Source organism: Myiozetetes cayanensis, unplaced genomic scaffold, assembly GCF_022539395.1.
Source record: "Myiozetetes cayanensis isolate MyiCay16 unplaced genomic scaffold, myiCay2020 scf5-8, whole genome shotgun sequence".
Classification (NCBI taxonomy): Eukaryota; Metazoa; Chordata; class Aves; order Passeriformes; family Tyrannidae; genus Myiozetetes; species Myiozetetes cayanensis.
The window spans coordinates 24,433,406-24,439,489 of record NW_026087742.1 but is presented as its reverse complement, the minus strand read 5'-3'; positions in this window follow the sequence as shown (position 1 = coordinate 24,439,489).

Genomic DNA, 6,084 nt, shown 5'->3' with positions numbered 1-6,084 from the left:
CACCCTTGCCCCTCAGAACTGCAGCCATAACGTAATTCCCTCTTGGTGGCTAATGGCTAATTCATAAATTACGCTCAAGATCTATTGTTCATTTAATCCTTTTTGCTGCTATTAGCTCTGGTCACTGATCTTTTACCTCTCCAGTCTATGGCATTTTAATGACACAGCTAGAAACAGCCAAAGTCTTCAGGTTAGTGGTAAAAAGCTGGATTTGTGTTACAAGGAGGGACAGTGTCTACCACTAACTCAAGAGGAAGAAGTGGGGGAGAAATAAAAGCCAGAGCTGGCTGTTGACTGGGGAAGTCAGAGAGGAACAGGCTGAAGCAGACTCATTGATTTTGGCCTGGCCTCAAGTTTCATGGAGATGATGAATCTGTTGGCCCACAGCCTTGGGAATACAGCTCACTTCCAAGACAACCTAACCACGGCAAGCCTTCAATCAGCCTAACCTGGTTTGCCAAAGGAAAAAACAGCTCCTTAAAAAACAACTCCTCCTTTGAAGTTGCAGTTGTTTTTTAAGGGAACTTGACCTTTGGGTTTTTTCCTCTTCAGCACAGGGGATATACTGCATGGATTAGTACTGTCCATATGACATGCCATTACAGGAGATACTGATGAGACCCCGCCTGGAATGCTGCAAAACACCCTGGCTATCTGTGCTGAGATGACTTATACTCAGTGCAGAGCAGGACTAGAACAGAGGTTTATCAGAGAAGAAGAGACCATAGAGTTTGGCATATCTAGTTATGCTCAGCTAAAGCCAAGAGAGCGTATGATTATCCTTGCGATGGTTGTACAGACACCAAACCCTAATGGAGGTAGAGCAGCAGCTTGATCTGTATTAGTACAAACCAGACAGCACTGGCTGTGAACACACTTAGGCTGAAAGTTCAAAGAAAGCTCCTAATGATCTGTGTGGGTCCAAAATAGTCTGCCTGCCTGAGGAGCCAGGGGCAAAGTATCCACCTACCTTTGAAACAGCTCTTGGTTGATTTGGGGAAAGGAGAGAAAGAGCAGCAAATGGATTCGGTAGTTGATGACATTCCTCCCAGCATGTCCTCACCCTTTCAAAAGGGAATCACAGGAATTCAACATGGATGTTCACTTCCTTAACAATTTTTTTTTTTTTTTGAAGGGATTTTTAAAATTTCCCCTGAGCTGTGTTTTTGTTTTGGTTCATTACTAGTTTGGAACTGGACTTTCTTAAGCTCTCCTGAATTAACCAAACTTATTCCCTGGAAGGCATTACCTAGCCTTCTGGAGTTACAGTGCATGCAGCTTTGACCCCCAGGCCACCCAGCTGTGCTGGTGACAACATTGGCACCAGAAGGGGCTATGACCTGCCCTTTGCTGCAGAAGCAGATGGGTGTAAGGCTGCCTGAAGTTGTGGCAGAGAGGTTTGTTTGGTTGTTTGAGTGGCTGGATAACAAATAGTACCCACCTCCTCCAAGGCAATAAGAAAAATGCATTGGGCCAGATGCAACTGAACCATGGCTTGGGATCAGGTTCTGGACCACCCTGCACATAAAGTGGTGCCCTGCCATGCTGAAGGAGACTCAATTCAGGCTTCTTTGAGCTGTTGGCCTGTGTTGCTGCCTGTTTCCAAGAGTGGCTTCTCTAAGAACAGATACAAGGAGGTATTTTGCTTTTTACTCCAGAAATCTTTAAGTTGCACAGTTGTGCAGCTGGTAATTACCATCACCCAGGAGAGCCTGAGAAGATACCATCCTTTCTTCTAATTATTATAAAGCCTTTCAATCTGATTATTTCTTTCCTTGATGCATTTCCTCGTAATTTCTATTTATGAGGATGCTAAGGGTAAATTAGAGAATCTTTCCTGTGAAAAATACATTCTGCACTCTCCACAGGCCTGGTCTCTGGTGGCATCTCTGCATTCCTCATCACCCATCCAGGAGATGCTTTCAAAGCCAGACTCTGAACCTGTCCTTTCTTTCAAACCAAAGACATTGCTTGGAGCAGAACTGACAAATAAATACCTGTAACATGATGAAAGCATTGTCCATTTCTTTGTGCTGGAATGGTTTTGGGTCAGAACAGGATAAAACACATTTGCTGGAACTGTTTTGCTTCCTTTGCAACTGTGCATATTACTCCAGCCAGAGAAGTCAGACCCCAAAGAGGTCAAGGACACCACACAGCTCCTTATGGCAATGGCACAGGTTGGCCTGATAGGGCAACTGGGATCTCTTACCATAATTTGAGCACTGGGTGCTGTGTCACTGCCTCATGTGACATTGCAAGGACCTCAGATAAGAGTCCTTGGGGGCGAGGTATAAGAATAAAAAGTATGTTTCTCCTGAAAACAGAAATTCTAGCATTGGTAAGGAGAAAAATACTTAGTGTGAAGGGAGAATTAGTCTCTTACCTGTTACTGTCCATGCCACCGTTTTGCTCAGAGAGGCCAGGCTGCTCCCACTGGGAACATAGTTGCAAGGTACTCTAACTGCATTGCTGGGCACCATTTCAAACTAAAAATGGAGTATAAGTGAAGGTGAGTAGATGGTCTGTAATGGCCTCTGTGTACACCTGGGTCCCATTAACTAAAAGAGAGATGATGTGCACTCAAAAATGACCATTCCCAACAGCACCAAAGGGCTGGCATCAGAAAGCTTCTTCAGAGAAAATCTCTCTTTTTTTTTTTTTTTTTTTTTTTTTTTGAGGGGGAGGGCAAGGGGAGAGGTTGAGGGGAGAGGAAAGGAGAAAATGAGAAAAAGAGGGAGGCAGAGGAACCTGAGGGGTAGGCATATATGGGAGTCATGGCCCAGCTCCCCATGGAGAAAGGGCAGGACCCTAATGGAGCAGGGGAGTGGCTATTCCCGCAAGTTTCCTCCTTCCCAGAACCCTGCCTGCACTTTGCTTGTTGGTGTTCTCCCCAGTCCAAGACAGCTGGGAATTACTGCAAGCCCATCTCCTGCTGCAGAAAGAAATAAATGCATATTCTGGCTCTTGGAGTGGTTCCCGGAGTTTAGAGACTTTTTACCCAAGTCTTGGTATTTATTAGAAAGCTCTTCCATGATCTCTTTTCTTGTCTCTTTTTTAGCATTAAATTAATCATGCTCATTTGTCTCAGCTCGATGATAAACTAACAAGATGATAAACTACAAGATGCTGATTTTAAGAGCGAGTGAGGTGTGTGTGCTTCAGAGAGACATTGCCCTCTAGTGAGTTGAAGGCAGGCAATCTAAAAGGAACTAAAACATCACAAGGGTGATGTTGTAGGGTTTTGTATGGCAGAGCAACACATTCAAATTGAAGTTTCAGACAGATGAAGGGATGCTGTCTGTGATAAGGGCTGTGAGCGCCCTGCAGCTGTAAGGAGGCCCTTAGCACCCACCATGAGCCTTCTCAGCATCCCTCATCTCAGCCAAGGCTCCAGCACGTGGCACGGCAGTGAGGATCCCACACACCTCTCCTGCCCAGTCAACAGCTAGCAACAAGCTACCTTTAACAAGCTACCTTTCATATACCTTGAAAAACACCCTCAGTTAGCACTCAGGATGAGTGCCATCATCTTGTGCAAAGGACACGGTGGCCGAGAGCTCAGCCATGAGTCACCCAAAATTCTATCAGAGGTGCTGTTTCATGTCGCTCTAAACAGAGGATTTCTGTAAACACTCATTGCACCCACCATCTCATCACAAATATGCATTTTAATTCCTCCCTCTTTTGCTTAAGTGAGTGCTTTGGGAATGCCTGTTGCTCTCGAGTGCTGTGCTTCACATGCAAACAACACAGTTCTCTTTTGGCCACTGTTTGCCCCCTCTTGTTTTAAAGACAGTTAAGAAGAGTTAAGAAGAAGTTAAGAAGAGAAAGCAAAACTGAGAAGTAAGCAAAAAGTCACTGCCAACCATGAAGAAATTATGAAAGTCAAGATTTCTCCTTTCTGTGACAGTCAGCAAACACTCATGAAAGTAATGAGAGGGTGAACAAATGGTCATCACAGTCCTTCCAGATGCTCTGAACAAGGATAGAACTTCTGATTAAACCTACTCCAAGAAAGTCTGTATTTGTAAACATGATCACTTTTTGAAGAAAGAAAAATAAAACTTATTCTGTAGCCAAAACACAATGTGATATCCTTTTTTTGGAAGAAAACCTTGGGATGAGGGCATGATTTTGCAATCAGACTGGGTGTATAAGTGAAAAGCTATTTGCAGAGAGTTTACTGTAATAAGAAATGTGATTAAGTATACTTGGCAAGTTTTTTAGTGTTTTGTTGGTTTTTTTTAATCAGAGACCTCCTGCACAATTCTCCCACAACCACAGAAGACTGCCTCACAAAATCCCCACATAGACCCAACCAGACCTGCACTAGATGATATAAGATAGCACGTAGTATACCTCAAAGCTGTGCCTGAGATGAAATTATTTCTTGTATTCTTCTACTTCAATAGATACACTAGTTCCTTCTTCAAAGAAGTCTTTTCCCTCACCCTTTGCTAGTGGCCAGCTGTGTCGTGTCTTGCTGCTCTGAAGAAAAAGCTGGGGGATTGTTCCTGTGTCTTTGTGGTCAGTAGCAACGTACCTTCCAGGGCAGATCTTGATTTTTATATGGTGACAAAGATATTTTCTGCAGCAGCATATGCTAGATGCCTGTGTACCAACAAGAAAATAGAGCAAAAAAAATGATCAGACTTGTCTCAAAGCAAGGGTCCATCATTCTGTGCTTACTTGCTGGCTTTGCTGATTCACTCCTGGCTGTAAGAGGCTGCCACTCTGGCAGAGCAGCGGAACCTTCCACGTCATGGCTCTGCAGCACACAGTGCATGCCCATGATTTTGCTTCGTAGCAGGCTGTGAACCACAGCAACTGAGGACTCTGATAAGATATCACCACTCAAACATTTTTTTCACGCAGCTACGAAGGGAGATAAATTCAAGAGCCACAACTAAATCCCAAAAGGTTCTTACATCAGAGCAGTAAAATGTCAAACTTGGGATTAATATCTCTGAACATTTTTCACTGTCCTTTCAAACTGCTTTTGTCCTCCTCTAACTTCAGAAGCCAGCACTTCAACCACAAGACAAAACCAAGACGAAACAGGAGACATTACTTCATTGCCACAGCTGCCTGACTCTGCTCAGCAGATTGGCATCTCCTTGCTCTTTACCAAAACAGCTCAGGAAACAGGAAAGCCACACTTGAACAGGAGGTGTCATCACGAAACTGACACTTGTGTCCCATTTAGAAAGGAGCCTGGAGAACAGAGGTTTAGCAAGAGGAGTTAACTGTTCAAAACAGTTCCACACAACGTGGTTATCCACGTGGAAAGGTGACTTGGAGAGTATTCCCAGATTCTGAACAAGGGAGGGTGCTGGTTTACATAGTAGGGTCAGGTCTGCACACTGGTCTGATGCACGAGACCAGTACAAGAATGACCACATAGTTGGGATCCTGCCTGACCCATATCTACTGTGCTACAGAACTGCAGAAGAAAGCCTCCTCCCATACGTAGGTGAAGGAAAGGACAGAATAGAATAGATTAGAATAGAACCGAGTAGATCAGATGGAAGGGACCTACAACAATCATCCATTGCAACTGCCCTTCTAGGCTGACTAAAAGTTAAAGCATGTTGTCCAAATGCCTCTCAAACACGCTTGGGGCATCGAGCACCTCTCTAGGAATCTTTGAGCCATTTCCACGTGTCCTACCCCTGGATTCCAGGGAGAAGGAGGGATCAGCACCTCCCTCTCCCCTTCCCCTCCCCAGGGAGCTGTAGAGAGCCATCTCTCTAAACTTGACAAGCCCCAGGTTCTCAGCCCTCTCCACGTTCAGGGCGCAGAGGCGGCGCTGAAGACGCGTGGTCACACCACAGTCTGGCACAAGGGGGAGACGCTGCGCCACGGATGCTCCTCGAGCAGCAAATCCCATCTCTGCCACCCCCCTTGGCAAAGGAGAGACTGACATACTTTCCTGCACAGGTGTAATAAGAAAGTTACAAAAAAAAAAAAAAAAAAAGGAAAAGAAAAGAAAAAAAGCCCACTCTGGTTTAGTTTCACTGATTTAATAACCTTAAAACCAGCTTTCTTTACACTCATTCTACAACCCTGTTCTTTTGAAAC